The sequence below is a fragment of the Echinops telfairi genome, unplaced genomic scaffold (assembly GCF_000313985.2).
Source record: "Echinops telfairi isolate 266 unplaced genomic scaffold, ASM31398v2 ScPeMD7_7468;HRSCAF=8506_0, whole genome shotgun sequence".
In the NCBI taxonomy this organism is placed as follows: Eukaryota; Metazoa; Chordata; class Mammalia; order Afrosoricida; family Tenrecidae; genus Echinops; species Echinops telfairi.
Window position 1 is genome coordinate 81877669 of NW_022111369.1, and position 9490 is coordinate 81887158.

At 48.9% G+C, this 9490-nt stretch overlaps 1 protein-coding gene across 2 annotated transcripts in view; it reads right to left on the reverse strand.

Moving 5' to 3' along the window:
* Positions 1-9490, reverse strand: part of CUNH4orf19 (chromosome unknown C4orf19 homolog) — a 102199-nt gene that overhangs the window by 10804 nt on the left and 81905 nt on the right. For both annotated transcript variants that reach the window (XM_045284211.1, XM_045284210.1), the window contains exon 2: positions 3947-3995. The gene's annotated coding sequence lies outside the window, so the exon portion shown is untranslated. The remainder of the gene's footprint in view (positions 1-3946; positions 3996-9490) is intronic.

Here is a 9490-nt window from a genome sequence, read left to right on the forward strand (position 1 = left end):
AGCATGTACACTGGTACAGATACGAGCTGGAAACACAGGGAATCCAGGACAGATAAATCCCTCATGACCAATAATGAGAGTGGGGATACCACGAGGGTAAGGGGAAGGTGGGGGAGAAAGGGGAACAGATCACAATGATCTATAATATAACCCCCTCCCTGGGGGATGAACAACAGAAAAGTGGGTGAAGGGAGACATTGGTCAGTGTAAAACATGGGGAAAAATGTATAAATTATGAAGGGTTTGTGAGGGAGGGATGGGGGAGGGAGAAGAAAAATGAGGAGCGGATACCAAGGGCTCAAATAGAAAGCAAATGTTTTGAGAATAATGATGGCAACAAAGGTACAAATGTGCTTGACACCATGGATGTACTCCCAATAACATGATTTATTAAAGTGGAGGGTCAGTGCAAACGAGGAAGCCCCTCAGTGAGGTGGGCTGCGACGGGGGCTCCCGCACACAGTGACCGTGAGAAGGGTACAGGACTGAGCAGTGTCTCACTTCTTGTAGAAAGAGGTGCCAGGAATTGGAACCTACTCCAGGAGTCCAAGAGCATCTGCAACTTAATTGATTCAGGAGAAACAACCAAACCAACCGCGTGTGTGTGGATGTGTGTTGGTGGGGGGCTGCGGAGAGAAAGCCAATGTTTTAAAACATTCATATTTGGGACTCAAGTTAAAGGGTGTAGGACAGTAGTTCTCAACTTTCCTAAGGCTGCGGCCCTTTAATACAGTTCCTCATGTTGTGTTGAGCCCCCAACCATAAAATTATTTTTGTTGCTACTTCATCACTGTAATTTTGCTAGTTAGGAACCGTAATGTAACCATCTGATATGCAGGATCTATTAGGCGACCCCTGTGAAAGGGTCGTTTGAGCCACAAAGGAGTCTCGACCCACAGGTGGAGAAGCGCTGTTGTGGGAGGACACCCTGTCCAACATTAAAAGCCAAGTGCTTGAGCTGAGGGAGATGGAAGACTGTGGACCCTGTCTCGCTGCTTGAGAACCAGCAGGACTATTCCCCAGGGCTCTGCAGCCATGGGGCAGTGGGTTAGAGCTACAGTAAGCTGGGGCACGTGGAAGAGAAGGGCAATCCAATTACACACTTAAATTTCAACTCTGTTTTTGAAAATCCGCCTTGCTAATGTTGACCAAACTCATGCTACTGGCCAGCCTGTAAAGTTGACAAATATTTAGGGAGCCGTTTTGGGGTGCTGAGCTCCTGAAAGTCCAAAGGAGTGAGTGGACGCGGCACCCTGTGCTGAGCTCCCTTAGGCCAAACAACGAAAGACGGCCTCCAAATGCGTGGCTCAAAGAGAGCTAGAAGATACCGTTCTGATGGCCCGATCTATAGCTTCAGTGGAACGTTTCCTCCATTCTGGCAGTCTGTAGAAACTCACCAAATTTGGGGGCCTGCGATAGAATTTTTACAGGTGTGATTTCATCTATGTACCACCAGAGGGCAGCATCAAGAGGTTACTTTCATCTCAGTTCTAATTCCTTAGGGTCCTCAAAGGAGCGCTGGTGGTGAAGTGGTTAAGTGCTGAGCTGCTGACAGGTTGATGGTTTAACCGCTTCCGCCCCACCCCTGCCCCCGTCCCCGCCCCCGTCCCCGCCCCGGGTTGCTCAAGAAGAAAGATGTGGCTGGCCGTTTGCTTCTGTCAAGATGTACAGTCTTGGGAAGGCTATGGGGCAGTTCCACTCTGTCTTAGAGCATCTCTCCAGCATTTGCTTAATGCCATGGGTTTGGTCTTATACCTGCATTTAATACTCCACTGGGAAATGGCTTTCCTCTGTTACATTAATGGAGGATCCCTGTGATTCCAATCCCTCTCTCATGAGATTTAAAAGAACAGATTCAGCCAGCAGAGATGGGGCTGAAATATAGAGGCCAGGGCAGAGGAGCTCCCCGCAGATAACAAGGAAGAACCCACTGCCATCGAGTTGATTCTGACTCAGGGCAGCCCTCCAGGGCAGAGTGCGCTCCGGAGGGTCTCCAAGCTGTCGATAGTTTTGAAGCAGACTGCCTCATCTTTCTCCCCAAGAGCCTCTGGTTGGCTCGAGCCACTGACCTTGTGGTTAGCAGCTTAACGCTTAACTCACCGTGCTACCAGGGAAGCTAAAAAGAGACGAGCATCAGAGCCACCCCCACCCCTACTCAACCCAGCTGGAAGGAGCAGCTGTGAATTCAACGGAAAAGCTTCCAGTTAGCGGCACATGGTCTTCCCCTTGGCCTTCAGTGCCCCACCCAAAGAGTTTTGCATTTTCATACTAAGCATTTTACTACACGCAGTTGCCAGTGTATAAAATAGTTGCTCGTGTGAAATAGAAAGTCATGACAACTCAGAAAGGTAGACTGCTGCCAAGAGAACTGCCCAAAGTAGAACCGTGTAGAGCAGGGCACATGTGCTGTAGCGATAATAAACTTGTTCCTGTCCCTGCCATTGAGCCTGTTCTGACTCACAGCCACCCGAGAGGGCAGGGTAGAACTGTCCCTGAGGGTTTCTGAGGCTGCCAATCTTAGTGGGAGCAGACAGCCTCCTGTGTCTCTCACAAAGAAGCTGGTGGGTTCAAACCGCTGACCTGATGGGCGGCAGCCCAACAACCCCGCGTGGCACCTGCTCCGCTGCCAAGGCTCCCGGATGCCTTTGCACGGGCTTCACGTTGGGCTTTCCTTTGAATATGTCATTGTTCGTGAAAAGTCATTTCGGAAACCTTTGAAAGATTCATTGCGCTACAAAAATGAACAGACCTTCTGGGCTCTAGAAGGGGTTTTGTCCTTGAACAAAGTCTAGTATGTCATGCCGAGAAACCTACAGACAGTATTGCTTCAAATCTGCAGCAACTTGGGCAACCTTCATGCATGCGGTGGAGCCCTGCATCTGGGGAGAGCTGTGGAACTACTTTCTCCACAGCAGCCGAAGCCACACAGAAAGTTGGGTGATTCTAATATCTGGGTGTGACTGCCGGACCAGACAACAGTGGGGGGGAGGGGAGCAGGGGTTAAGGTTAGAACAAGGAGGGCAAGCCTGTGAACCTCCTGCTCACTGCACCTGCCCTAATGCTGCATTTAATTGGGGAGGAACAGCCCGAGAGGGGGTGAGCCGTATACACGGAGAGAAGGGAAATAAGGCAGGATGATCAAGACTCAGGGGAGGATACCGATCAGTTGAAAAGTGCCCATTGCATCTCCTCCCAAAGCAGTTGATGGGGAGTGATGAGAGAATGTTAGAGAATTGCTAGGTCAGAGAGGTGTTTGGGGCTGTGGTGGGTCAGGGACTGACAAGAGTGGAGAGAACCCTTTCTGAGCTTGCCCTGGGAAGGGAGGAGTTGTGGATTCTATAATGTAGAAGAGTGAAGAGGATTGCAGAATGGTTTTGAAGGGTGAACAGGGAGCTCAAATGGCATTTTAACTCAACTACATGTCCGGCTCCCAAAGGAGAGGCTGAGAGGCCCTGGGCCTGTCACCCCAGTTTCTGATTCAGGAGCTTTGGGTTGTGGCCCCAAAATTTGCATGGCTAACAAACTCTCAGGGGTGGCTGGTGCTGCTGGTTCAGCAGCATAGTGTGACAACTGCTATCCTGGGTCTTTACAGGAGAAGCCTCCTGGGGTGGGGGTGGGGGTGGGGTGGGAGGCTGGGGTGGGGTGGGGCAGTCAGTGGGGAAGAGAGTGACTGGGAATCTGATTTGAAGATTTAGTTGGGTGCCATCTCATCAGATTCAGAATTGTGTCCCGAGACAACAAAATAAAAGGGACACAACAGCATTCTGCTCCAACCAGAGTGAGACAAAAGAAACAACCCTTGGGGATTGCACCCTCACTGGCTTTAAAACCTGCAGTGAAACTCTAATGGGAAAGGGAAAGAAGAGCGCTCCCTCTAGTCCATTCCCCCAAGGACTTGAGTCAGAACAGAACATTGCCCCAAGGACTTGAATCAGAAACCGCTTACCTGCTGTAGAGATTGTTCATTCAGCTCCTCTGGAAGTCTAGCTTCCCTCCTGCAACGACAAAGGAGTTGGAAGCTGAGATCTGCTGGGTCCACCTCGTCATAGCCAAGGGCCGTCACAAATGGGACAGCAACAAGCCCTGTCCCGAGGGCTGCTAGGCAGTGATGTGCGCAGAATGCAGTGTTGACCTCAAACGCGGAGCCCACACTGGCCAGACCCCAGCCCAGTCTCCCTGCCATCCAGTTGATGCCAAATGATAGCAACCCTACAGGACGGGGTCGACCTGCCCCCGTAGGTTTCTGAGACTGTAAATCTTCACAGGCGTAGAAAGCCTCATTTTTCTCCAGCGGAACAGCTGGTGGTTTCAAATTGCTGGTTTTGCAGTCCAGCACATTACCCACCAGGCCAGCACGGCTCCTTCCTAGGCAGGCAGGGGCTTTGAAATTTGTCACACGTGGGTCTGTGGCCAAGTTCTGGATATATCCAATCATCAATGACCAATTAACCCAACTTTCAGTTTTTCTTCTATAAGATGATGGCGAGATTTAAGTGGTACAATATATAAGCAATTTATCACATGCTGGGCATATTAAAATTGTTGCCTAAGCAAACAGCTATCATTGGTATATGAGGGTGCTTCAAAAAGTTTGGAGAAAAATGGAATTTCTCCCCCCAAATTTTCAGTGTACACTGAACCCTCGTTTATCGCAGTTAATCGGTTCTAGACCCTACCGTGATAAATGAAATTCCGCGAAGTAGGATTCCTTATTTGTAAATCAAATGTTTTCATAGTTAGAGCATAGAGGACATGAAAAAACACCCTTTAGTCACCATTACACTCGTATTACCCAATTTATTAAACGAAAAAGGGAAAATACAGTAAAAAATTTTGGACGTTACAATTATCATTTATTATTTATTATATTATTTGTGGCATCAAGCGTGTACAGTATGAGCCAATCAGTGGCAGTAATGACAGAGCATGCGCTGTAACGTAAAAACCGCGATAGAGTGAAGCCGCGGAAGTCGAAGCGTGAAGTGGCGAGGGCTCACTGTACTTGTATAGCTGTTGACAAACATTACAGGATAGGAAGCTTCTCCAGTCGTAGAGTGTCAACTGTGCAGGGTGGCAAAAAAGAAAAAAAATCCAAACAACTTTCAGGGATTTGCTTCTTGGAAACATATCAAATGTTCCAAGAATCAATGTGTAATACATACTTTTGAAAATAACTCTGCCTACCATGGAACAATATTTAGAATTTGAGAAAATGGAGCAAGTGCAGATTTCTATGAACATTTCTGAGAGTATGAAAATGAGTCACTGTCCACAAACAACGATTCCTAGCAATGCTCTTCATTCTACTCCTGAGCACATTTCATTGTAAGACATTGAACTCTGCCTTAGCTTTATCATCTAATCTCGGGCGAGTAACATTCCTTAGGTAATGCAAGTTCATATACTTGTCAGCTACATCTTTTCACTCAGAATTGTCTTTGGTTGTTTAATGACGTTTGAGAATCTAGCATATTACTCAAATGCCACCCTTGGTTCCATTATTCTCCATTTTCATCATATTACTCATTCAATTTAAATATTACTCCATTGACACCGAAAGGGTGCTCAACCCGAGAAGGGAACGTCCAAGTTCTCAAAGCACTTCTTATCAGGCTGGAGTGGTCAAAGAGAAGAACAGCGCTCACAAATAAATAAAATATTTTGCAGAGACTGACTGATGCCATCAAGGAAACCCAGCACAAACGAAGCCCTGAGAGCGCATGAAGCAGGCATTGAGAGATGGCATGGGATGATGGCAGAAGGAAGGATTGTTTAGTTGGTAAATAATTCCGAGCTCCTACTGTGTGCCAGGAAACAGCCTGGAACCTAACACCAAGCTGTCATGCTAGTGTGAAGTGAAATCTCTTAGCATGGCTCTTCAATCCTGTCTCTGTAACTGCCGCCAAATGATTGGGTGGGACCATGCAAATAAGGTATAGAGGACTCAAGGATTGGTCAGTTTCCCCATTCCTCTGGATCAGCAGTTCTCAACCTGTGGGTCTGACCCCTTTGGGGGTGGAATGACCGGATTCATCACAGTAGCAAAATTGCAGTTACGAAGTAGCAACGAAAATAATGTTATGGTTGGGGGTCACCACCACATGAGGAACTGTATTAAAGAGCCGCGGCCTGAGGAAGGTTGAGAACCGCTGCTCTGGATAGCAGAGAGCCAGCTCAGGAGCAGGGCCATACAGAGTGCAGGGACCATCAAAAAAGCACAGTCCCACGTGGAGTGTGCGGGAGATCTCTGCACTGGTGGAGGCAGCAGAGGCTGCAGCAATGAGACCAGAGGTCAGGAGACCATGTGGCAGAGCAGTAGGCGGGCTTCCTGCCCACAGAAGGCCAAGGGACCTCCGGGCTGAGGCTATAGAGAGACTTGGCTGCTGGCTGGGAAGAGGTGCCGCTGTGGGAAAAGGCTGCGTTCTTAGTATTTTCTGATCCTGGCTGTGGTAAGTGTGTTAATTTCTCTAATACAGGCCCCTCACCGGAGTACTGTCTGTGAGCTCTGTGTGGGCACTGCCATGGATTTTCGAGCCCAAGTGAGAAGCAGAGAGCCTTAGGAGAGATGGCTGGTGTCAGAGCTCAGAGGCAGGTGAAAAAGGGATGAAGGGTGGAGGCCTGCCTGACTTCTGCCTTGTGGCAAAGGGCCTTGGGCTGGTGCGGAAATGGGATTGTCCTTCTTACTGAAACCTGAGCGGATCAACTGTGACCCTCAGCCGGTTTCATCACCGATGGAATGGCAGTCTTATATGCAGAAGAGTGAATGTTCTGTATTGCTTGCTATTTAGAGAGCAAGCAGTGAGAAGAGTCGTGGAGAATAAAGACTTGGAGGACCATGACTCAGTAATACGAGTGAGATGAGAATTTAGTAACAGAACCAAAGGTATGGACAGCTACATTCAGGGGAGCCTTCCCTTGACTTTAATGCGACCATATTCTTCATAGAACGAAACGAAAACCCATCTTTCTAGCTACACCCTGTGTCTTAAGGATGGGACCACATTTGCATATATGCACTGCCATGCTTGCGAGGAGCAGACCACCTTAGCAGTCAACGACGATGGTGTCCTATTCTCAAAGAGGAGGAAACACAGGTCTGAACTTCAGCGACCCAAGGAATTCGTGGTCAGAAGCTTCAACGTGAATGATTAACTGCACATAACTTTTAGCACTGAGTTAAACTTTCAGCTGTCTGCTAGGAGCTAGTCTAGGCTGCCCACACATTTACAGAGTCATTTATCGGTACCTCCATTTGCCATACAGCATGAGGAGTAAGAGGGTGTAAGGGGTGAACAGAATTGCCCTTGCCTCACAATGAAGGTCATCACTGTACGTAGGTGGTAGACAACTTTTGCTAGTATGAGTGCTTCATAGGACATTGGCGGGTTGTGGCAGTTTGGAGCTATGTGTGAGCACCTACTTAGACAGAGATGGGGTTGTATTTAAACTAGGGGCCATGGCTGGGCTGCAAAGGAATCCACTATACAAGAATAACTCCATCAAGCTCCTCTGTGGAAGACAGGAGTCTTCCATGGTTCTCCTTTGCCTAGCGAATCCTTCATGCTCCAGCTAAACTTCAAGGCCTTCCATGAGACGGCACCAGCAATCCTCTCCCGGATTCTTGATGACATGTCTCGGTTGGCAGTAACTGCTGCTAAGGGGGCGCCAACCCACAGAGACTGCAGACGGTCTACCAAAAGGAAACGCTGTCTGGCCCCACACCATCTTCACCATGGCACGTTCGAAGGAAGTAAAAGGAAGTCTGGCCATGCCACGTCCAAGGAGAGTTCTGGTTATAGTTTTCGGAGGCTGCCATTCTTTTGACAGTCCATGGTGTTCTTCGCCAAGGCTACAGCTTGAATGTGTCCAATCTTTTTTGTTATTTTTTTCTCCCGAGTGTTAGTTAAATGTCACAGCTTACTACAGGTTCTTTATGAGCCAGGGGGGAGGCCAGAGGAGGGCCGGTGGCTGGAGTCCCACCCTGCATCCTGCAGCGCCATCACGGTAGGCAGTGCGCCCATCCGCCAGCAGTCCCAGAGTGGACGGTCAGCGGAGGCTGAAGCACAGCAGCCACAATACTGAGTACGTCCCACCTGGTGTACAACACCTGAATTCAATCACTGACAGCATTAAAATATACCCTGGAAACCAAGACCCCGTGTCTACCTGTCTTCCCTGCCTCTGCTGCAGCCATCATGGGCGCTTAAACCAATTTTGGGATCCAAACTCTAAACAGCTAGAAGCCCTCAAACCCCGTGACCCCGGCTTAGTGACCTGGGCAGAGGGACGAGGACCCTCTCTGTCTGTTTCGTGCATTCATTCTTTTCCTGCCTGCCTTCCTCCCCGCCCAGTGTTCACGGGGTGCAGTCGTCAAAGCGGCTCCTCTAGGCCCGTGTTTCTGGCCAGTCTGGAGTGCGTGCTGCTTCTAGGCACACCTGGCTGCCTGGCTCCGGGGTCTTTGCACGCAGCCTATTTCCCACAGCTGGCACGCTTCCATGCCCATCCACACTTGGCAAAATTCTACTCATCCTCCCAATCTAATTTCATATCCGACTTCTTCCATGAAGTCTTTTTAAAATGGGTGTTAAAAAATTTTTTTTTATTACTCTGTCTTCTTGATTTCCATATTACCACTTCGGGCCTTGGGCTACGGCCCCTTATTCACATACATCGCCCTCCAAGGACTATCAACTCCTGCTTGGAAGTGGCTTTTCATGTCACTTGGGGGGTGTTATGTGTTGATCATTGCGATTGACTCCTCCTTCCTCCTCCCACCTCCCCCTACCCTCCTGGCATCCTACTCCCTTCTGTTCCTGAGGGGGTCTCTGACCTGGAATCGTGTGTTGAGAGCTCTCATCTGCACCAGTGCACATGCTCTGGTCTAGCCCGCTGTGAAAGGCAGGACTGGGGTCATGATAGTGGGGGGTGAGGAAGCCTCCAGGAATCAGAGGAATATTGTGTGGTTCATCAGTGTTATACTCCACCCTGGTTGACTCATGCTTTCCTTGTGACCCTTCTGTGAGTGGACGTCCTATTATCTACAGACGGGCTTTGTGTCTCTGCTCTGACCCCCCTGGTTCTCAACAATGTTTTTGTGTTTGTTTGTTTTGGGGTATTCCGGTGCCTGTTACCTGATTCTGTGGACACCTTATGATCACACAGGCTTCTTCCATGTGGGCTTGTAACTTCTCTGCTAGATGGCTAGGGGGTATATTTTTACTATGCTTTTAATTGAACTTAATAAAATACTACTGGTAATACTGAGATGACTAATACCAAGTTCATGGAGTCCAGGTGTCGTAGTGGGTTACCCACTGGGCTGTGGGTGCTGCCGACCACAGGGCCAACAGCCATTCCATGGGCGAAAGATGAGGCTTTCTGCCCTGGGAAGGTTGACAGCCTCGAAACCTGCTCAGTTCTACTCAGTCCCATAGGGTGGCTATGAGGTGAAACTGACCCATGGCAGGTGGTATTTTTCTTTTTAAAATAC